This window comes from Macrobrachium rosenbergii, chromosome 50, assembly GCF_040412425.1.
Source record: "Macrobrachium rosenbergii isolate ZJJX-2024 chromosome 50, ASM4041242v1, whole genome shotgun sequence".
In the NCBI taxonomy this organism is placed as follows: domain Eukaryota; kingdom Metazoa; phylum Arthropoda; class Malacostraca; order Decapoda; family Palaemonidae; genus Macrobrachium; species Macrobrachium rosenbergii.
The window spans coordinates 12,192,237-12,216,652 of record NC_089790.1 but is presented as its reverse complement, the minus strand read 5'-3'; the positions used below and the strand labels follow the sequence as shown (position 1 = coordinate 12,216,652).

Sequence of the window (24,416 nt, the reverse complement as noted above, 5' to 3'; positions counted from 1 at the left end):
TTTGTAGTTACGAATTAAGAATTTTTTTTACCTCAGAGAGAGAGAGAGAGAGAGAGAGAGAGAGAGAGAGAGAGAGAGATAGAGAGAGAGAGGAAATCGCACTTGTTCAGTCTGCGGAAGGCAGAATGGGGGCAAGAGCGCATGCGTCACTACCATTTCACGCATATCCTGTTGCAAGTGAATGAAGAATATTGCAGTGTTATGTATCTGACGTCACTGTAGTGCCTGTTTGCTAATTCATTCCAGTTACCAGACTGGCATTGGTGATACGGTAGTTAATGAAAATTGAGTATTTTTTTGCTTCTTAATTTATATATGCCATCTTTTATTTTAGTCTGAATGTTACCACAACGATGAATTTGAGAGTAGATTTAACTTTGGAATAAAGGGAAAATATGGTAGAATCGTTATCCTGTCTTTCCGAATGTGGAATATTTGTATATAAGGAAGTCAGAGAGAGAGAGAGAGAGAGAGAGAGAGAGAGAGAGAGAGAGAGAGAGAGAGAGACTATCACGGAATAAACTGTACCACCGAAAATTGAACGTATTGCAATATTCATTCACCTACGCAGTGTTTCGTTAAATGGCTTTCAACACAGAAAGGGTTTCCGTCGTTACGAGTGAATGGAATATGCAACTCGCAGATTAAGTCATTCTAACGTGACACCCCATCTGTGTACACAACCTCCCATAAGCGCGACAGCGTGACTTTGTTGGACTGTCGGGATCTCATTTGACTAAGTGCGCTTGGCAATTAGGAATTCCTCTTGTAACACTTGCATAGTGGAAAAAGGCCAGAGCTAATATTTAGAAGAACGTGTCTAATCAGCTTTGCTTAAATCCTCTCAATGTTTTTGATGCCATAAATTGTCTTTCAATCAGATGGACGTAACTTCCGTTTTGGCAACTTTGGTTTCTTCTTTCTTCTGATTTTGCCTTTTGTTTTTATGGCCTGACAGGTGGATGGTTGACCTTGGCGCATTCCGGTGTTGACTTGTTTTACCTGGCTATGAAAACGAACAGTTTTTAACGGATGCTATTATATGGGTATTTTTGCCAGTTCAGAAACGTATTCAAACTGATTCCATCAGAGTATTTAGGAACACCGATATCCAAGAAAGGTTCTCCTGTTTTGGAAATTAGTGAAAGACTATAAAAGGCAAATAAAAAATTGACAGGCTGAATAACAAGGCTGAAATTGTATTCCAAAATAAGATTGTACATAATTCTAGTACGATCCGTATTACTTTCTGGACTTGACTGTCACTCGATACCCGAAAGATTTTGTTGATGGGAAATTACGGAGATTCAATATGTAGAAGGGTTACTGATGAAAGGGAGATAGAAATGGCTTGGTCAAGTCATTCACACAATCCGAGATAATGCCATCGGGGCCGAGAACCGAGACTGGAGGCTGGAGATGAGCGGAGATTTGTGGAAGATAAAGAACAGGAAAGACACGATAGGCAGAATTTCTCAGGGGCCTTGTGGGTCCCACGACGTCGGAGGCGACAGTGGTGAAGATTTGTTTCTGGTTTGAAAGTGAAGTTGTCTTGTGTATTGATTACTGTAAAGAAAGTATTAGACATCAGTGTATTTGTTTTTTTATATATTTTTTACAGAAAATTATGTCGAAGATCTATTTATATGGTCTATTATTTTTTTTAAGAGAGAATAAAGCAACACTAATTGAATGTAACGGTCAGTAAAGATGAAATGTAATATTTAATCGGAGCAATTTACATAAACCTATTTCCCATCTATCCACGATCACGCACCCCGGGTACTTAACCTCACGTACTTCAATCCCTTTGTGTGGCATTTTTGTCTGTGTTTATCCGTTTTGTTATGCTAATATTAGCCTTGAATATTTCATTCCCATGCACTCGCTCCCCTTGCCGACAAAGGAAATAGTTCCAAGTGCTCCGGATGAGGTTTTGCGTCACGGTGAAATTACGCCCTGCCTTTTGCTGACGAGTGTTAGAGTTCGGGGCGGGCGGGATGTTGCAGAGGGTGAGGAGAGAAGGTCACTCTCCATGGGATGGGGAGGTTGTCGGTGGGCGTCAAGGATATGAGGTCAAGCTTTTGCATCTGATGATAATAAAGTGCATTTTTTGACGCTGGTGCTCAGTATTGACTCATAAACAATGCATTTGTGATTGTAATATTTGTTTATTTATTTACTCATTGATCCTTTTTTATTTTTGTTTCTTAGGATGGTTAATTATCTAATCTGTCCCTTTGTACTCTTTTGTGGGTTCCAGTCCCACAAAGGCTTGGAGTGCATCTATATTCATTTCCTTTCTTGATTAAAGGCTTATTTGAAATGTCTGAGGAAATTGAAAAATTTAAGAGGGCATTGTTTGATTTGTGTTATCCCATGAAATGTGTTGTATACATCCTGTTAATTCTTTCCATTAATACAAGCCATCCAGTATGAGAATACAAAGAGGAACTCTGCGTCATTGTGTGCATACAAAAGGAAAATGAACCCCTCAAAATCTCTGGATCTTTTGATGTCGGTATACCACGAGCTCAGAGCTTCAATCCGGGGAATGCCAGGATTAAGGGAAGCTTCCTGGGCAAGGATTAGAACCACAGCCTTGTTAAATATTCCTCCGTATTCATGCTGGTAGTTTTAGGAGTTCACAGCTATACTATAGTATTCAGTGAAAGTTATTTTTGTACCTGTCGTAGTTACGTTTTATCTGTATCCTTGAGAAATCCTTTTCATTTTTCCTAACTGAGTACATTCAAATACAAACGCCTCAACAAGTTATTCAGAAATGAAACATGGCATCCGTCAGCAGCGCAATTGGGTTCATTCTTCCGAGGAGAAGAAAGTAAGAGACGTAATTTAAAACGACCATTTTGCCATTCACTTAATAACAAGGAACAAGGCTTGCAATTACTGGATTCAGAGAAAGTGGTTGTCTCTTATTAACAATTGGTGATGTCAGTCTTCAGCAAGGTGTGGAGGGAATTCTCAGGTGATATAAAAGGGAATGAATCTGTCGGAAAGAAAAAGGCACAGAGGAAAGTTGTCTATGGAATAAGTGAATGACTGAAGGGAAAGGCGAGCTGGAATGAGAAAGAAGAATGTATTTTCCATCCTGGAAGTTCGCTCAGAGAAAACGACATGATCTTCAAACAGTGAATAGAGATGTATAGATATAGGAAGGGGTGGGTGTTTTGTTGAAAAAAAAAAAAAAACGTTTTAAATTGAATTATTTAGATACCAAACTTACTCATAAAAAAAGTAAATTTTGAAATGATAGAGAGTATAGGTCTGCGCCATGTTCGGTATGTAGGCTACCCTCTAAGCAATCGTGGTTTCATCTCTAAGCATGTGTACTGTACTTCATGAGTAGGCTTATTGGTCTACACCGTATCCAATATGTGGCCTACTTTCCTAGCAATCAAGGGTACATACATACGCAAGTGTACTCTCTGATGATATCATCAGATACTTGACTATCAGGAAGCCATCATAGAGAAGGAACCTGGCATTTTTCCCCAGCTGGTGAGAGGATGACGTGCGAGCATTAGCTACTGATGGAGTAAACTGGCGTGACTCTTCACGCTCGGCGTCTTAGACTCATGGTGCATTTGGCAGATTTTCTCACTCTTTGCGGAAAGGTATTTTTCTGTGTGTTGAAGTCGGGGAGACGAAGGTGTGGGAGCTACCATGTAGAATGCAGAGGCATTAGTTGGCTTGATTGTGTTTTGTTGCCTGTAATGATGGGAGATGGTGTCTTGATTGATGATAAAGGAGGTAATGGTTGCACCTATTTTTTGAACATGTATTGTCAAATGGTTTTTCTGGTTTATATTTTATTTGTAATCTGCAAGCAAAGAAAGTGTTGACTTATTTTTCCCTTGATCAAATAGCACTGCGGCCTGTAATTGGACAATTTGTAAAAGAATGTATTATTGTGCTTTGAGTCATTGTAGTAAAGAATTTTTTTTATTAAAATGTAATTTATAGATTTGAACAGAACTGTCTTATTTTGATGTTCCTCATAATGTTAGAAAATGTGAAAAAGATAGAATGCAGATTATAAATCGGTAATTGCAGATTTTAAAGTGGCAATTGCTTGAAAACACATATGAACAAATGATATTTCCAATTTCTTTGATTGGAGGCAATAGCTCCTGAGTACATTACCCTTCCAATTGCCAGTCAGAATTTCAGATGAGATTCAGCATTAAATCCTTTACCCGGCATTAAAATCTTATAGTCTTTAGGTTTTTATTTGGGGGTCCTTGTTAGTGAAGCGAGAATGCTATCGATCTCATATTAAATTGTCTGTAATTAATAATTAGATCGGTGATTATCAGTGTGTCTTTATAAATGGCCTAGTTATATCCGGGTGTTTGCATTGTTATGCTGATGTCAAGTGGATCGGTATTCTGATAATGCTTTTGCCTTTCTCTGACATACAAAGATGTAGTTTCCATAATTTTTTAGTTTTTGCTTAGCTGTTAACTCACTGGCGATTTTGCTATTCGTGTTTCATATGAACGAAATAGTACTTCTTTGGCTCTTGTCAACATGGGATGAATGTATTTCTCAAGATAGTCCAGCCGTACCTTGCATACATGCCGCCAGAAAACCGCATACCTTTTATGACAGACCTTGAGGCAAATGATTTTTTACCAGCCACTTTAGACGCTAATTTAGTGCCTTTTTATTGCCTGGTAATAACTTTTAGCGAACGGAGGCCGTGGTTTTAGTTAGGACTGCATATTGCTTCTAATTTTGCAATCTTTGGAATGTCTGTGGACGGCAGGGCATTTCATTAAATGTCTTATTTGATACGGTGGGTAATTTTGGAATGGGTATGGCGAGATGCACTGTTAATTTCTACAACACCAGCATAAGGCTGATTGCCCCATTTACTTGGAATCTACTCAAAAATAATGCTGTGCATATTGAGAAGAAAGGAAAACTATACACAAAGAAATAAAACCTATTCCTGGTAAGAAAAAGAGAGAGCCATCCACACAGAAAAAGGAAAACTGACATGAAAGAGGGAAAACCACCATAGGAAAAAAAAAACGTTCCTATTGAAGGTGATTTAGATCTTCAGAACTGTGACAAGGATTTGGAAATCATTCGTCTGCTTAAGTATAGTTCTCTAGATGCAATTGCAGCTGCACAGGTAGGGCTTTAGATTCGCTGAAGTATCTCTACAGAATTGTTAAGTATTTTCGCAGGAAATTTAGCTTACACACTGACCGAGATTTTGACGTACAGGCATTGTGACCTGACTGTTCCACATTATGTTTTAGAGCAGTAAGCTAGCCGTGCTGACCAGGCTACATAACTCAATCCCTCGATATCGTGTGTGATATCCAAGACAAATCTATACTTGATTGCCGCAGGTAACGTTAGGCTACGATATTCACATATTTGCTCTTTTGTTAATCCCGTATTGATTGTGGAAAGTCCGGGGGAATCCCAAACGATTGTGAAAGCTACATGACTTCCTCTTTTACTTTATTTTTTCTTTTGAAAAAAGAAATGAGCAATTCGTATAAAAACGACTTCAGAGATTCTATTTCTCATAAGGGCAAACTTTTTACATGCAGCATTTTAACCTTCGAGAAACCTCCTGTGTAACGCACCAGTCTGACTCTAGTAAATGTCATCAGTCGCCTGACCAGACGTGAAAGGTAATTAAGGAGAAATTTCATTGTGACTTATTTATCAAAACTTCCTTTGACCAAGGAGATCCTGTAGGGTGGCATTGCTGCTTTTTTTTTTCATCTTCAATGTTCAGGAATTATTGAAAACGAATCAGAGTATTGTTCCTCATCATCTGAAGTCCGTTTGTTTCTACAAATTCCAAGTAACAGAATGTGTACGGATTATTGTCTCAGGGTTCCCCAGTTCCGTTGTGCGCAGCGTAAACAAACAAATACTTAAAAAAAAAATAACTACGATTATAGCAGTAATATGTATAAAACAAGATTATGGGACAGATGGCATTCTACACAGGTAGCACTGTTTATTTAAGAGAGGGAGACGCGATACAGTCAGGATTAGCGTGATTAGTCTGCCTGTCCAAAGCGAACAGTCCTTGGTAAATAACACTCCTCCCGCGCTTTTCCGACCAGTCTGCATTGTGATGTCGTAGGGCTGAGTCGGGACTGGCCCGCTTTCTCGGATTTCGATTGGTTGTGCTACTCAGGACTGTGAGCGATTTTGTTTGTTGCTTCTCTCTGACGATGGAAAAATCAGCGAAACTGTAAAATACAAAAGTGGTTATGACGGTTTTGTCGTTCTATATTAATGAAATAGCTTCCACGACTTTCAACATGTACAGCAATGTTTAGGAAGTGAATAAAAGTGGTTTCGGCGCTGTGGAGTGTAATTTTGATTACAGACACTGTGAGCAAAGCTGGCAGTGATGTGATTGCTTTTAATTAGGATTGTGCATTATTCTGGAAAAAGTATGTGAACATAATAAAGTCAGTCTGAAGAAATTTTTGAAGTTCAACTGTGGAAGGGAAGAAAAATAAATCCGTGCTGAAAAATAACGACGGAAATTTTTATGTTGCCATTTTGTTTTAAAGCTGATGAAGATTAAAATAACTTGAGTATGACACGTGGCTTATTCTTTATTCTACTTGACTTTTCAAGTGGCTGTTGCATTTGAAGTTTACCGAGACACACTAATATTTGTATGTGTAGGTGTGTGTATATGTATGTATATATGTACATATTTATATGTACAGTATGTATGCTGTATGGAAAGTGGGAGTGATTCGTGCATGAATGTTTGGATACTTGGTGTATTTAGCGTTTCTAGAACGTTGAGCGAATAAATGCATCGAAGGAGTGTGGAAAAATAAAACAAAATTTAGGCGTAATTAAAGGCATTCCGGCTTGTTTATAGATGATGATGTAATAATAATGACACATGTTTCTTTATGATTTTTTAATTTATTTAACCTGGTGATATAAAGTCGTGTCTCGCCTGAAAATATTTATTGGGTAAAATATCTCACTGCGTTGGATTTGTCTACTTAAATAGCTGCGTTCAGGTTGAGTAATGAACCAAATTTAAGCCACCGTGAGAAAAGCAAGAGGTTTTTGTCAGTTTTTTTATTTTTTTTTTATTTTATTTTTTTTTTTAAAGTTCAGACTCGAACGCTTCAGAGGACCTCTGGTTCCAGATGCGTGGATTTAGGAATATAAATTGCCCGACATTATATTCCGTTGTGACGCCTGGCTGCCCTCCTTCTCCATCCTTCCTAACTACCTTGCAAACTTTGTCGTAGCTTCTTAGGACCTAACTTGGTTTGTTTGTCATTTGTTTGATAGTATAGGAATATTGAGGTTATTTTAACAGAATTTTGAAAACGTGTGTTATTCTTGTTATTATTGTAATAATAGACTGAAGTGTTGTGCTTTTGCATTATTTCGATAAAGTAGATGATTTTTTTTATATTTTCATATAAAAACTAAAGCTTCAAGAAGAATATTAAGGGTCAGATGGCGGAATAAAGTTAACGGTGATACCATAAGGGAAATTGCGGAAGATCCATATAATATATATATATATATATATATATATATATATATATATATATAATGATATAATGATAATGAAAAGGGCATGGAGATGGCTTGGACATGTCCTACACCCAATATCTGGGAGAGCAGTACATGATAATGTAAGCCGGGTGCCTATGGGCTCCAGAAGAGTTACAAGACCCAGACTAACTTGGGTGAAAAATGTGAGAAGTGGAGATTTGTTAAAGAGACAACACAGGAAAGACCCCAGTGGCGAAGTATCAGAGAAGCCCTTTGCATCACACGGCATTGGAGGCGATGATGGTAAAAACTACCCAAACCAAAATACCATCACAGAGAAGCCCAAAAAACGTGGTCGAGATGAAATCCGTCCATTTCCTGCTGTCAAGACATGATCATTGCACGGCGGCTTTTTTTTTTTTTTTTTTTTTTTTTGCGTTCGCATTGTGATGGAGTTTCAGCCCAGGTTTTTTCCTACTAATATCGCAAAACCAGTTTTGACTGCCAAAGAAAACCGACAAAACAGCTACCATTGTTGAACTGCGAATTGCGCATTGGCGTTATTCTCTCTCTCTCTCTCTCTCTCTCTCTCTCTCTCTCTCTCTCTCTCTCTCTCTCTCTCTGAATGCAGAATTTTCAAAGTTGACTTATCGGTAAGTTGTATTTTATGATTCTTCGGACAAACGGCTGCAGTTTCTTTATATTGCCATTAATGCATACTCATTAATGTAGGGCATTGAAAAAAGTACTGAAGTTTCCATACAATAGAAAACACGAGTGTAAAAGAATGAAAATGTAAAGACGAAGTAAATGACGGGTTAGATTATACTGATTTTAGAGGCCATTGAAAAGACGTTGTAAAAATATAAGTAAATGGAAGAAAGGGCTCTTAGGAATCATCAGGCCAGAGAAATCATACCTGTGACTTTGGAGGCCATTGGTACAGAGGCTATAAAACTGACCAGTGTTTCAAAGCACTGGTTGTATGGTTACCAGCCCGTGAAGGATTAGTGACTGTGATATCGAAATGATTCAGTATTATGTATATATATATATATATATATATATATATATATATATATTTATATATATATATATTATATATATATATATATATATATATGTATATATATATTATTAAATCTTATATATATGTTAATGAATGAATTGATATGGTGAATATTAATTTCAACTACTTTCTTCTTTTGCACTTTTCTTTTTTTTTTGCGTAGGATATTTTCCTTTGTTACTTTCCAAAGCTTCTGACATCTTTTTGTGTGTGAATGTGAGTGTTCAGGTCCGTTGGTTGCGACAAGTCACCTGGCAAAGGTGGTCGCATGCCCTTGCTTCTACTGTTAAGAGGGGTCATCATTCTTTATTATTTCTTTTTGATGCTCTCTCTCTCTCTCTCTCTCTCTCTCTCTCTCTCTCTCTCTCTCTCTCTCTCTCTCTCTCTCTCTCTCTCTCTCTCACGCAGGTGTAGAAATATGCCTCGCTGTTCTTATCTTCCGCTTAAGGATTGTTGAGCTAAATCCATTTTTGGGAATCAAAGTTTTGATGTTGAATGTAAACGAGGGGAATATTGTTGAATATGTTGAGATTAGTTTATGAGTACATGGCGTAAAAAGAATTGATATTGAGAAATATGAAAGCATGTAGAGGTGGATAGATCATAGTGTACACGAGGATGGATAGAGTATTTGCAAATGGTCTCGCCCTGTGGAAAGAATGGAAGACGAGATAGTGATGCAAAATGTGTACCGTACTATGAAAGTGGTTAACAAGGAGAGAGTAAAACCTAGAAAGTACCGGATGCATGGCATGAAAGAGTCATTGGAAGGGAAGGGCCTTAATATCCAGTACAAAAGGGATGAGACTTTAGTAGCTTTCGTTGGGGGTGGGGGCTGTTGATGCCAAAAGCCTTGTTAGTGGAAATTGTTTAATGTTGAAATAAATATGTTGTTCACCACACCCCTTTCCATCTTTGCTAATATCGGGTCATTTTGTTTCCTCTTGTTGTGAGATGTCGGTATTGATGAATAAGAGTTGCATATCAACTTTAGGATCCCGCTTTTATTAATTTTTCAAGTGTCATAAAGCATCGGATGTTTGATTATAGACATTGGTACTTTTCATCAGTTGCATTGTAAGTTTGATAATCATTGTCGTCGTCAGCATCACAATCATTAATAGTAGTCTTCTTTCATAATCCATATATTCATCGTCACATCGGGAAGAGAGAGGGAGAGAGAGAGAGGGAGAGAGAACTAGTATAGACGTCAAAGCATGTATGCGAAATTATTGTAGATGACGTCATCCAAAACCTTCACGATATTAACGATCTGTTTTCCCGGAAATTTGCTCAGAAAACAGAAACCACCTTCACTTTAATGTTGTCATCTTGTGAATTATGTCAACAAGGGCGAACTGAAGAACTGTGATTCTTCCGTATAGGTGTCAATTTCTGAGAGAGAATGACTAATTATTTTCGTATTGCTGTGACAAATGGTGTTAGAACTTCCGCGAAAAGAGAGATTAGTATGTACGTGAAGGTCACAGAACGTATTTCGTGGGATGAAAAGAATGCGAAATTCTTCTGCACTTGCATAGGTGTTGTTTAAAATCTATTATTGATGAATAAATTCCTTATTTTAATCTGTTGTGCTGTTTGTGTGCGCACGCGCCGTGATGGAGGTGGCTGAAGATTCGAGGTTACTGTTCAGTTATACTGGAACATTTTTAACACAATCATAGGTACATTAAAAAATGACAGTAATAGTAGTGGGCACGAATAACACCAATTTAAAGTGTTGTGTGGTTCACATTTATGTATTTCTCTCCTGTTCTTCTCTTAGTGATTCGAAATAGTTGGGTTAGGTTCTATATTTGGGATCTGGATTTTATCTTTTTTTTTTTTAACCAGTGTGCATCAGAGACCGAAAACTTCATGCTGTTTGTGAAAGAAAGTGTAATGTTGCGTCCTTTTATTCGTGAATGAAAGGGTAAATGCAGAGAGAATATTAAGGTAACTATGACAGTGGTTTTCAATCTTAGATTTCTTCTTAGAAGGAGTTAGAAAATTATACATACATTCAAAATAACCTTGTCCTCCAAAGTCATCCGCAAGGAGTGATATCGTTTTTGAGCACTAAAGCTTCTTTTGCTTTTGTTTGGATTTTTATTTATATTCGGTCCTTCTTGGGTGTACATTTTACTCATCTACTGAAGTTGGGTGAAAGTTGTGTTCATTTAGGCGAGAATTCACGTTTATTTATACTCAGGACATATCATGTATTTAAATTTTGTACCAACTCGTGTGTTTGCTTATTCTTCCCTCATAACATCTAAAAAGTTACCGATAGATGCTAATGAAGCTTTGTGGAGCCGGGGACCAAAGATGAGCTTTTCACTTCGTTGCCATTGGCGGAATTATGCTTTCCGTCCCGCCACGTTCATTCAATTCCTCAGAAAACGTTTCCTCATGCCTGAGGGGTGAGACGAAGGTGAGAAGGAAGCGTCCTGAGAAGCAGATGGCGAGAACAGGTGTTCCGCCAAATGAAATGATACGCATAACGGAATATGATCCTGGCGGCCAAATTGCGTATCCTGCTCGCTCGCGGGGTACGGCCGAAGGTGTCGGCGATTTAAAGCCAAGAGAACGGAAGGCATTTAACTCCCCTGTTTGTCCACGGACCTTCCCCTGCCACGCTCCCATCGCCCACCCGGTTCTCTCCCGTTGCAGACTTCCCCCCCCCCCTTTCCAACTTGCTCCACGGTGACCTGAGGTCTATTAACAGAATCATAAATTGAATCATGTTTAATGCAGGGATATTATCACATACATTAAATATTCAAATTACATAAATTAGTGGATTATTTGCAAAATTATGCATTACATTATATATAGTATACATATAGTATATATATATATATATATATATATATATATATATATATATATATATATATATAAATAAAACGTGAACATATACTTTTCTTTATACATATGGATATATACGTATAACCTTTTAAAACAAATTGACTAAACTGCGTGCATGCATGTCTGCTATTCTCTAGAAATAACCACCTCATGGTGGCTTGGATGTAGTTTTATGTCGATCCTTTTTCAACCTTAATGTCTTCTCCCATAGGTTATTGGAGACATTACTTAGCATGAATGGCCTCACGGATTTATCGGTATACAGCTTAATACTATTTAATTTTTGTTCCTAGGTTTTACTTTTTTTCTTATTTCCATACTCATGATGCGCAGAAAATCCATCATTTTATAGGTTAATTATTAGTGAAATTTATGAACCAGAAAGCTGAGAGAGAGAAAGAGAGAGAGAGAGAGAGAGAGAGAGAGAGAGAGAGAGAGAGAGAGAGAGAGAGAGAGAGTGTATGTGCACCACATTGAAGGGAAGCACTCGTCATGACTGAGAGTATAATAAAGAAGTATGCCAGAGCGTGAAGGAGAGGCAACAACATGGCTGCTGCAGCCAGCGACCGAGTCGAGAGTGAATCCACCGTTATCTCAGCCGAGTCAGCCCTCAAGACCATCCACAGACCATGGGTGAGAGGAGGATGCATGGCTGGGTGAAGGTGGACTCCTTCTCTCTCGGTGGAGTGGACGCCTGAGTTTGTCTCTGTAGGCACACGTGTTACTCTCTCTCTCTCTCTCTCTCTCTCTCTCAGAAGCATGTTTTTAACCTCCCGAGTGTGACCTGTTGTCTGTTCAAGATTATTGCTTATGTCTGTATGTGCGCGTCTTCGCGAGCGTTCCTGGCTTGTATGTGATTCAAGGAAGTTATTTATATTGGTTGTACAATTACTGTATCCTATGTATTGTAACATTTTCACCGCTAATTATCAGTCCTTTAGAATACGTCTCGTATACAAGGACGAAACCTTTCAGGATTTACTTCATTTTCACGGTGGTACCTATTCATCGTCCTATATTGATGTTATCTGTACCTGGCGAAAACGGTTAGTCTCTCTCTCTCTCTCTCTCTCTCTCTCTCTCTCTCTCTCTCTCTCTCTGGACTCCAATCAATGTGTGCGTTCGTACTCTCGTGCGTGAATGGATGTCCCTTCGCACTGCATGGAGTGAATCGAAAGTCAAAATTTAACTGGCCGTTCGCAAACCGATAATCGACGTTGCGCCAGAACGCCTCTCGAAGCCGCCATTCGCTAATGAGCAGTCCCTTGCAGTGGTTTCTAAGACGTAAGAGGAAACGACCACAATGAGAGAAATTTCCATCCTCCCTGGGGACAGACAGCTCTCCCTCTCCCTCCCTTCTTAATGGCATTGCCAGGCTCTTGAATGTGTGTACGGCCGATCAATCTTCCTTTGCAGACCAATAGTCTCTCCCTCCGAAGCTCGCTTTCCCTCTGTTTTCGTGACATTTAAGATAAAAACAAAAGCGGTAGTATACTATACTTCTCGTTGTTGTTAACTTTAAGATAATTATTGGTAGTTATTCATTAATATGGGAGTGATAACTGAAACGGGTATGAGAATCGCATAAAACGGCGTTTGCTCATTCTAGACATTGCAGTGCATTTATGGCAAATGTACCGAATTCATTCCCAGTAGAATCTAAGCAAGTACACACGGTTTGCTTGTGTGTACTCACATGACAGCAATACATTATGGTCTAGTTAAGCAAAATAAACCTACTGGTAATTATATTTTCATGATAGACTTTTATATTGGTATATAACACGACGCTACATAAATAGAAAGTAAAATGACGTATTTTTATAGTTGAATCAGTGAACATTTATAGGTAGAATTTAGTTTAAGAAAAATTCTTATACACTGTAAATGTTTCGGGTTTTGAATTATTTAGCAATGACAGTGTGTGCATGTGTGTGTGTGTATACATATTCCTGCAGAAAGTTTTACATATACACTATATACATTGCACATTTATACAAACAGGCCCGCGCGTGCACACTCACAGACACGCGCGCACATACATAGCCTACATACATTTATATATATATATATATATATATATATATATATATATATATATATATATATATATATATATATATATATATACTATATATATATACACATACAGATATTTATCATTATTTTACAAGACCCCTTTTCCGCTGCTAAATGGCATGTAACGAGCGCAACCAATCCTATCCGTGTACCGATTTGAAATGGGTCTTAATCTTGCCTCAGTAAATTCAGGGCATGTTTCCTTCTCCCGTGAACAATGGGGGGTTCAGTTACATTTGGTGTTTTGGCCTTTCCTCCAGGTCTGTATTGGCTCCATTGACACGTCATAGGTCTGGTATCTAGAGGGAGAACAGGTGGGAATGATCACAGGGCTAAGATTTACGGAATTACTTTTTGTATTATTTTGGCACAAAATTATCAGGAGAGATCTGTAATGATTTTATCTTGTTTTTGGTTGAATTAGCGAATAACCTTTTCCTCAGTGAGGACGATATGGAAATGTCGCCTTCATAGTAATAAATGAAATGGCAAAGGGTGGTTAGATTAAGGGGTAACTAAGAAAGATTCAGCATTTGCCATCAGCTTTGTTGAAAACACTAGTCTCAAATATTTTGCTTTGATGACAGTGACGGGTGGTTAGGTTACTGTTGTACAGATTGTAAAATGCATAACAGGGTGATGCATGAGAGTCCTCTAATGTTCTCTAATCAACCGATGATATATCACGATCAAAAGTCTAAGCTTCACGTTGCGAAATTACTTTTGCATTGGAAAATTCATTGAGAAGCGCTAACATAAGTTTTATTCGTTCATCCATTCTAATTTGTTGGTTTTCGGTAAAAATTTATTCTTTTTAAAAACAGTACTCAAGTGATCGAGTTCGTCCAGTACTCATCTCTTCAGACATTTACACATCTCGTTAATACGTGTTTTCATTTTAGAAAGAATCAGGATAAAAAAAAAGTTTTTGACAATTTACACGAATGAAAGTCATTTCTGTGTAAGGGCTTAGACGCATTTTGAGAAAAAAGCTGAAATTTTTGCTGACGTCCTAGTAAGTGTTAAACGAACAAACAAAAAAAAATATTTAAGGTAAGCGAGATTGTTTCAGCCGGTCGTAGAATGAACAAGCAGGTGTATTTAACATCAGTGTATGGCAGTATTTTTGGTCGATGTTAGCTTTTGTGCTGCTGTTTTGTTAGGATGTGAAAATAATCAAAATCCTCAGAGTCATTGAGGATTGATCAGAACTGAAGTCACAAAGTACGAATATAATTTGCGTGGTATTCGATTCTCGATCTGCGCTTAATCATCGAAAATTGTATTTTGTCAGATGAGAGAGAGAGAGAGGGGGGGAGGGGTGTTACAGTACAAATAATATCTGTTATTTCTAAGGGTTAAAAGACTGACATAATAATCGTAGATAATTTTCCCACAATTGATTAAGGAATTATTCAAGGGTATATAATTTTGTGAGGTAATTCTAAGAGATAAATGCATAAATAGTATTGTTTATGCTGTACTTTGTAATTTAAGGGTGTTCATAAACCGATAACTCTTGAATAAAATGTTAGGTGTTGAAGACAGAAATATTTGACATTTATTGATGCGTAAACAAGATAATTGGTTTGTGATTTACTGGTATACGTTTATGCAGTAATATTGTAGCTTCAAGAATGTGGAAAACCAGCGATACATTTAATAAAGTACTGAATTACGCTGGTATTTATAGTCTAGTTTAAGATATGTGGACAACGGAATCCTAAAGCAACGAAAAAAATATTGAATGTTTCTAGTCATTCGACTCTCATCAGGTCGTCAGGTGTTCCCTAATGTTACTTCATCTACCCACAGCTGGTCCAGTGATTTATTTTTTCTTTTTCCTGCGGCCACATTAGCTTCGACGCGTAACCACCTACCTCCGGGAGTTACTCATGTAACTGCTAATCTAAGCTTCTGCTAGGAAAAGGGAGAAGCCAGTCGAGAATGTTATTGTTGTCGTTTTCTCTCACAAAAGCTGTTATTAACTCGAGAAAGGGCTGGTGACGTCATCACCTTTCTGTAAAGAGATCGGGTTCGGGGGATTTTTGCTTGAAGACCCTTCAGTTTCGAGTTGTTTCTTTATTTTTATTGAAAGGATTAAACTTACATTATTTACAATTGCAATATGGTCCCAGTATTCAACACCACCATATACACAGGCAATTCTTTACATAAGCATAATCCCTCTAAACTGACAATTTACACAAGCTGGATGGTTTTCGATGCAATAGTTTCTTTGTTTGGCTTTTCGGTATTTCCTCATTATGCTTTCAACTGATTTTGCCCTTAGGTAGCCTTGTAACTGGTTCCATATGTTTAGCTTTAGCACAAAAATCATGATGAAGTTGCCGCTGTAGATTACCTTGTAAGTCGTTAATATTGCCATTATAATACTCCTTCCTACATACGGGTATGGTATTTATGTATGCTAATATATTTGTGTGACATTGGTTCGTAACATTAAGTCTGGACACCATAGGTGTAGTACCTCCATTGGCCTTCCCCTTGTGTATAACATTGTTTACATTAAAACAAACTGCCGTCTGTCTATCTGTCTATCTATCTTTCTATCTACCTGTTGCGAATAACGCGGCGGTCTTAACGAAATTTCAGGTGAGCATCCGGGAAAAACAAGACCTCCTTCGGCCATACGCGACCTGTAAAGGGCTTGAAGCGGTGAACTGGGCATCATATTTCTTCTCGAAGCCCTTCGGAGCAATTTCAACGAGACCCCAAACATAATTATAGCGGGTAATAAAGCTTAGGGTGTTTATTCGTTAACGAACGACTCTCTCTCTCTCTCTCTCTCTCTCTCTCTCTCTCTCTCTCTCATACGCACTGGGGTCTTCCTCCGTTAACATATTGTCATCTCGGTGAGTTGTAACGATTGCATAAAAATTCTTTTACCTAGAAGGTTGCTTCAGAAGTTTCATTTACATGGAAGAGTGCCTCCGCGTCGTTGATTGCCACAAGAATTAAACTGTCTTTTTTTATATATTTGTGGAGATTGTTTGTGCTTGATAGTGCATGCAACCGTGCGAGCGAGCGCAACTATCTGTCGGATCTGGATGGAGACTGCTTGCTTGCTGCCGTAGACACACTGGACTACAGACTGCTAACGGCATTTGAGTAACTGTTTCGATCCACTTTTTGCTTTAGAGGAACCTTTGAAAGTCTTTACTGTTTGTCTCCTCAGCTGTCCTGATCCAAACGTGATTTTTTTTAATGTACAGTTCCCAGTGGACAAGAGATGAATTGGATGAAATCAAAGGTCATTGCAATTCTGCGATCATTTTCGAAATCAGCGTCGGATAAGCCTTGCAGGACAGCTATGATAATATTGCACGAAATTGTAGTGCTCACTGGGAGTACCAAAATGTATCAAATACTTTTTGAAAAGTTCAAATTTAATCAAAGCATACGGCGCTCACAGTACTTAAACGTATCCTTATTTACTGTACTCTAGATAGTCTTAGTGACATTTCTGCTTCGTTAACGGAACTCGTATACACCAAAAAGGCCTTTACTGTGCTTTCAAGAAACCCTTGCAGCGCACACACCATTCGGAAAAGCGAGGAAACGCTAAATAGAAGGCTCATTATGCAAATAAATGTTTGCCAGTTATTTTCGTTACTTCGCGGTTATGGTTTGCAGGCTTACGAAAACTCTTCCAAGTTCTGGAGCCTGCTTTGAAGACACCACACCTGTTTATAAATTAGTGCTGGATCTGTTTTGTGGGTCTCAGCTGGTGCTTTCTGGCTAAAAGGAGTCAGTCAGAAATTGAGATTAAAAAATACTGAACCAAATAATTTAGTATGCTTTCTATATCCTTTATTTTTTTTTTTTAGCGTGGATTGAATGTAATGTAGGCCACTAGTGACATTTAGTCCGTGAAATAATGGAGCGGCCTTCGTGGGGCTATATACCAGTCACCCGGTGTTATTGAATGGGGTTTTTATCTGCCGAAAGGTCAACGCAATGTAACAGAACTGTAAAAAAAAAAAAAAAAATTCCGTTCGGTTAACTGCAGGAATTTCACAATTTTTGTCTCATTCAGTTGCGTTGAAGGAACAAATGTGCTTGTGAATATAACGTCTCTCTCTCTCTCTCTCTCTCTCTCTCTCTCTCTCTCTCTCTCTCTCTCTCTCTCTCTCTCTCTCTCTCTATATATATATATATATATATATATATATATATATATATATATAATTATATATATATATATATATATATATATATATATATATATATATATATATATATAATTCTCTCTCTCTCTCTCTCTCTCTCTCTCTCTCTCTCTCTCTCTCTCTCTCTCTCTCTCTCTATATATATATATATATATATATATATATATATATATATATATATATATATATATATATATATATATATATATATATATATATATATATATATATATATGTGTGTGTCAGTAATGATCAAAAGAGAAAGCAGTAAGATCCATACATATAGTCATATTTTCTGGGAGAGAGAACCGAAGGGTAAACACCTCGTTTCCAGACTTAACGTATTGTAGCAATGCGTTGTTTGGAGATGAGCTGTATGGTTAAGCACACAAAATCCTCCCCGCATTGCACCTGCGCTGGGGATCACGCTTCGAACCAGCTGCTCTGTGGAATCCCACGTTCAGCCTGTTGTGTAAACGTTAGCTTTGTTCGTTGCACATTTACATGTTCGGAGTTTCCTGCTTACAGTATTTTTTTTTTTTTGCATCTTCTCTGTATGTATTTTTTTTATTTTTCTCAATCTCCATTAAGAGTAGTTAACGTAGAAAAGATTAATAAAAGTTATGACGGGGGTGCTGAGATTCAAAATTCTCCGAGTGATCAACGCTAACAGAATACTTAGGAAATAAATGCTGAAAATGTATTTTATTGTATTGCCCAAGGACAAAAATTACCGGAGAGAGAGAGAGGTTGAAATGGATTGGCATGGAAATCAGCCTGATTTTATGGTTGTTCCTCGTATCTCGCCAAAATAACTCAAAACAAGGACATACGCACGGCAAGAAATTGAGACTGATTTTCGTCCTCAATTTCCGTACTGTGGCCCTGATGTTCTTTAGCGGATTTTTTCTCTTCCTTAGCCTTATCCTACACGTAATCACAGTAACGGTGAACCTGGAAACCTTGTGAACTAAATTCCTAGAATCAATACGTCTTTGTATGTTAAGGCCGATTGGTTGACAACCGTGCCCCCTTTTCCGAGCCAAGGACTAGACACAGTACAAAAAGAAAATGGATAAATAATGGCAAAATGAAGAAAGACAGTGAGGAAAATAACTAAGGTTACCACGAACAAACAGCTAGACTTGAATGAAAGAAATGAAGTCACTTAAAATGAAAGGAGTTAGATCATTATTGTCAATGTTCATTCGTCGTTTACTCTGCAATGTTAGAGCATAAAAAGTAAAAATAAATGTACGTATGGATCTTTGTCAGATATATATTAACATTAATAAAAACACTCGATTATGTTCATTTAGGAATGTTTCCTTTCAACTACGAGTGCGTCAACGAGATTTTTTCCAATTTGCGTTTTTCACTCAAGATTTGTGAATATTAGTTTTGAACTGGTACCCTTCAAAAGTTCCGTTATCTGTTTTTTCACAGTTTGCTACAGTTGAACAGTACTACTTCATTGTGAGATGAACCTTGTGCTTAACGCTACCGTGTGCGTGTGTGTGTTGGTGTTCGTATGTCTGTAAACATGTGCATATGCGGAATACGTTGTGAGTGTGATAGGCAAATAAAAAAACCTATCCGAAGATGATTACATATACGAGTATATATGCATGCATGAAATTCTATTCTGTGCGTACGGTGTGTATGTTTTACTCCATTGCAAAGCGAGCACATCCCTGTTGATGCTGTCTGTGTCCGATGGCTTGGCATAGTTGTGGTTTTCGTGTTTGTCTGTTCGTCCCTAAAGCTAGGAATTGCACCTGTCACCTTTCTTTCGGTCGTCAGAATGTAAACTGTTCACCAGGTGACTGGTTTAGTCTATACACTGCACACATTCTACTTTTGTTTGTTAGGGTAGTGTGTTATTTCTTCCCTGAACTATTTATTGTAAGTTTGATTTTGAGAAAAATGACTTTCTTACCCTTACTTGCACTAATAATTGCTCGTTTTTTTATTTTTTGCCATCCCTGAACTGTTTGTTATCGTTTTGGTACGTTCAGTGAAATGAAGTGAACCATTTTAGTTAACAAAACATCAAACATTTGTGAAAATATCGATGAATTTAAGGAAAGGGCACAATGAAATAACGGGCTAAGATGTGTTTACACCTCTCGTGAATAGTGAAGTGACATAAGGTAAAAAATAAAGTGCATTTATTTGGAAAGAGCGCCCTAACCGTGACAAAGTGATGGTGCGAACGGGACCGAGCAACTTCGAGAACGCGAGGGCGGTGGAACGCGCCCGAGCGGCCTATCATAGAATGATGAGGAACGAAATGGCCAGAGGTAAGGTCACCCACCGTTGTGCTCGACTGCTCGATTTACCTGTTCTCATTGATTTAGCGTGGAGCAAGTTCTTCAGAGAATGTAATTCATAACGCTAATGACCTGGCAATTGAGGCACGCTGGGAATGTTGATTTATTAAGGCTTCAGTGATTGGATGGCTATGTCTATTATGTGCTTTTGTTTGGTTCAATTTTTTTCTGGTCTCAGCAAAAATACTTAACATGCATCCAGGGAGGGTTAAAAAGCGATGAGAATTCATTATACCCTAAGCATGTTTAAATTTTACATAGCAATTTATTTTAAAAATGCGGGTATTTTCGAAAAAAATGTTTCTTCATATCTTGAAGTAAGACTTTATAGGATGAATAGTTTTCCTAAATCAAATATTTTTTTCAGGTTAAGGTGTTTTGCAGTGATTCTGTGCCAAGGTTAACTTACATCCCTTTTTTTTTTTTTTTTTTTTTCGTAGGTACCAATGACCCAATTGCTTACTCATTTGTTCTCAGTCTTATCTACAGTATATTTTTAGTAAATTTGACCAGTGGAAGCTTGTTTGTGAAATAAAAAACCTGTAGATTTATTGTTTATCAACATCCGCAACAGCAGTAGCAACCCTCATCATAAAACATTTGACCAAGAAATCAGCTTATCGTCTTGGCAAACGGAGGTATCCATTTTTCTATCTTTATAATATAAAGGGAATCCTCGAAAGCAAAGCTCAAGAATTTCTCCCCGAATTGTAACCTTGACATTTCCAAATTTATGTCACTCGTAAAAATCATTTGCGGAATTTCTACGGCCGGAGAAATGTTCTAAATCGCTGCCAAAGTTGCCCTTTTTTCCGGTTTCATCTCGTGTTTACAGTTCCAGTTTTCTCCGTGAATATATAGAAAGCTGGAGGATTTCCTCCAACAATATGGTGTCGGAAGATGTTGTTATCTCTCGTAACTCCCGCTCTATTTCTACGCTTTCCGTCCTTCGTTTTGCCACCGGCCGTTTCTCTCTGTCTCGGTGGGGAAAACGTCAGAAGCTAATGTTTAACTTGGCCGCGTTTAACTCTTTCGACTTTTACGCTGGGGTAACTTATGGGGGTGAAAAGGGCGGAAAATGACTGGCAGGAAAAGTCCCCTAAACTTTATGGTGCTGAATATGAGTTTCGGAGCTCTGTTGTGTTCTTGGCCGAGCTGACAGGAAAGAGTTGTACGGAGACAGATGTTGAATTTAAAGATGTGCTTCGTGTAAATTTTGTTGATCCATATAAATGCTGATATTCTAAAATTACATTTTAGAATGTCAGTGATGGTGCTATGGCAGCATGATAACTAAGTGTCTTTTTTTATTAAAGATAGGATTATAATCAATTTGACAAATAACAGTGCTTAGCTTTATTCATCTTCAGTTAATCAAGTTAGTTACCATGTTGTTTGTTCACATTATAATATTGGCCGTCAGAATACTTCATTATTATGGGAGGTCGTTGTCAAAACATTCCATGTGATTTTATCCTTGTTGATATCATTGACTGTCCAGATATCGGTGAGTTTTAATCTTAAGATTTATGCGTACGGAAAAGGTCGTTTTCTTTTATTTATAAATTTGCTCTCTGAAACTGTGTGATTGCGGGCTTATTTTATTTTCAAATTTTCTCTAACTTACAAATACTCACTTGATCTTTCGGGAAAAAACTTGAATAAAATATACCGATGAAATCTTCTTTAGCAAGTTTGCATAATTTGGGAGATTAGGAATGTGTCCTAGCAGTGACGCTCAGCTGTGTGTGCCGGAGTAGCCCCCACAGATTACTATTTGTTTCGAATTGAAGTCTCCAAGAAACATTTCCGGTTTTTATCGGCATGCGTCCCATGGATTGTTTCTGGGCTGTTTTTCGTTATAACGGCATTTAATTTTCACCAGAGAGACCGGTATTAAGATTAAAAAAGTGTTTTCTCAGTTTTTCTCTTAGAATTTATTCATTTGTGGTTTTGTTCCTCTTTGGAATGTTGGTGAAATTCAAGGTCTTATTTATGAATCTTCATTATAGAGGCGAATTCTGCTTTATAGAGCAATCTCCACTGATTACTATTTGCGTGGAATTGAAGTCTCCAAGAAATACTTATTGTTTTCTATCGTCATGCGTCCCATGGATTGTTTTTGGACTGTTTTTGTTTTTTACGGCATTTAATTGCCACTGGAGAGACTGGAACTAAGATTAAAAAGTGTTCTCTGAAATTTTCTCTCCTTATAGTTAATTCATTCGTGGTTTTGTTCCTCTTTGGAATGCTGATGATGTTCGTCTTACTTATTAATCATCAATATAGAAGCAAATTATGGTTTTTGGAGGTTGGCATTTTTTCACATTTCGACCTCTTTTGGTTGTCGTTAATGACTATGCTGTTTTGGTCGATTTTTCCCACTTTCATTCCTCGAAAATATTCTTCCTTTGAATTTTGCAGATTGGTAGTGGTCTCATGGTTTGTCAAGCACATTTAAAATGTGTTTGGTAATCAGTGGTCGAGGTGATTTTATCCGCATTGTGTTGGTCAGCCCATGAGAGAGAGAGAGAGAGAGAGAGAGAGAGAGAGAGAGAGAGAGAGAGAGAGAGAGAGAGAGAGAGAGATTACTTGCTGTCTCTAGTATTGGAACCAGTGTTTTTCACCCAATTTTGAACAATAAATATTATTCTTAAGAACAATAGTAGCATTGACTAGTATTGTGTTTATTTTTCCAGCCAGCAGAAATTACAACAGGAAATTCTTTTGTCACAATTCACATGATGTACATAGTTATTAAGTATTTAAACATCGTTACCTGCCCAAGATGTCTTTTGCTGCATCTCTTAAAAAACTAAAGAGTGCATTTTGCGTCCATAAATCGTCTCTTGTTTTGATGACTTGGCGACACTGGAAATCTCCTTTGTAATCAGAGAAAGCTCTCACGGTTTGAGTGTATGTCGCCAAGAATTTTTCGGAGAAATCATGACGAGGATTGTTATCATTATCATCGGCATTTGGTTTTTTCCAAAGTTGTAGGAGGCCAAGTGTGTCACGATGTGACGAAGCTTGTAGTCATTTGCTCAAATCACGGCATGCTAGTGCTCTCTCTCTCTCTTCTTCTCTCTCCTCTCTAAATTGCTGTTATTAAACTTAGGGGTATCGGAATGACAGTGAGACCTCGCTACCTGATTGCCTTCCAGACCTTGGAGAGGAAGTTACGTCTCGTCTTGGAAGGTCGTTCATCACGGACCGAGGGGGAGGAACTGAAATTGAAACTTCTCCGTCCTTGGCAATCCTATCTACAGATTTGTCGGTGCGCTTAGCGATTTTCTTTTGTTATTGCTTTGGTGGCTAGGGGCGTCTAGAAATGATGCACAGTGGTTGCTGGAGCTTATCCATTTTCTTGTTTTTTTATCTTGAGGACTTGTTTACACCAGCACCTCCCCACTATCTTATCAAGGCTCTCTCTCTCTCTCTCTCTCTCTCTCTCTCTCTCTCTCTCTCTCTCTCTCTCTCTCTCTCTCTCTCTCTCTCTCTCAGTGATTCTGTTGACAGAAGTACCTGCACTCATCATAAGAATCATAGATTTGATTTGACTCTGCGCCGCATATAGATAAAAAGTGTATCTTGGTTTTTGTCTGCTTAGTGATATATTAAAAACTCGAAAGCAGGAACAGTTCTACTCAAATCTTCGATTTCCGCTTCTTTGTACTTGTGTACGGAATTTTTTTGTGTCCTTGAACGTTACTTGGAGAGAGAGAGAGAGAGAGAGAGAGAGAGAGAGAGAGAGAGAGAGAGAGAGAGAGAGAGAGAGAGAGAGAACTTTTCATATCGAGTGGAAAGCTATTTTAATTGCTCACACTCCGCTACGTATACTTACTAGTATCTGAAAAACCTACAATGTTATTATTCCAACAACCCTTGTCTGTCATACGTGTATGAGTGCGCGTTCGTTATCAGGATACCTTAAGAACCAATGGACGGACTTTAGGGAAACTTGGAGCGATATTCAATAGGTGACCTTCTCGAAATATTCAACTTTGGGAGAAATAACACAGACGTGACAACTGGTTGACATACAAACCACCTCACCCGTTAGGTAGGATGGAGAACTTTGGTGTTTAATTACTTCAAAGCCAGCTGCATATTGACGAATCATATGTAACTGAAGGATAATGAAGGTTACCAAGTGTAACCTTTGAAAGTTTAAAGGTCGAGGTTACAGTTAATGTTTTTGTTTTTATGATTAACTTTTATATGAGCAGCACTCATGGAATCTGGATGTTACAGAGGTGGTGGAGATTTGCTGACCACCCATTGCTTTTGTTCTAAAATGTATCACCATATTTTCAATTTTAGTGA

General features: G+C 37.9%; 1 protein-coding gene across 20 annotated transcripts in view; it reads left to right on the top strand.

Moving 5' to 3' along the window:
- LOC136832604 (epidermal growth factor receptor kinase substrate 8-like) overlaps positions 1 to 24,416 on the top strand; it is a 190,436-nt gene that overhangs the window by 135,987 nt on the left and 30,033 nt on the right. The window lies entirely within an intron of this gene.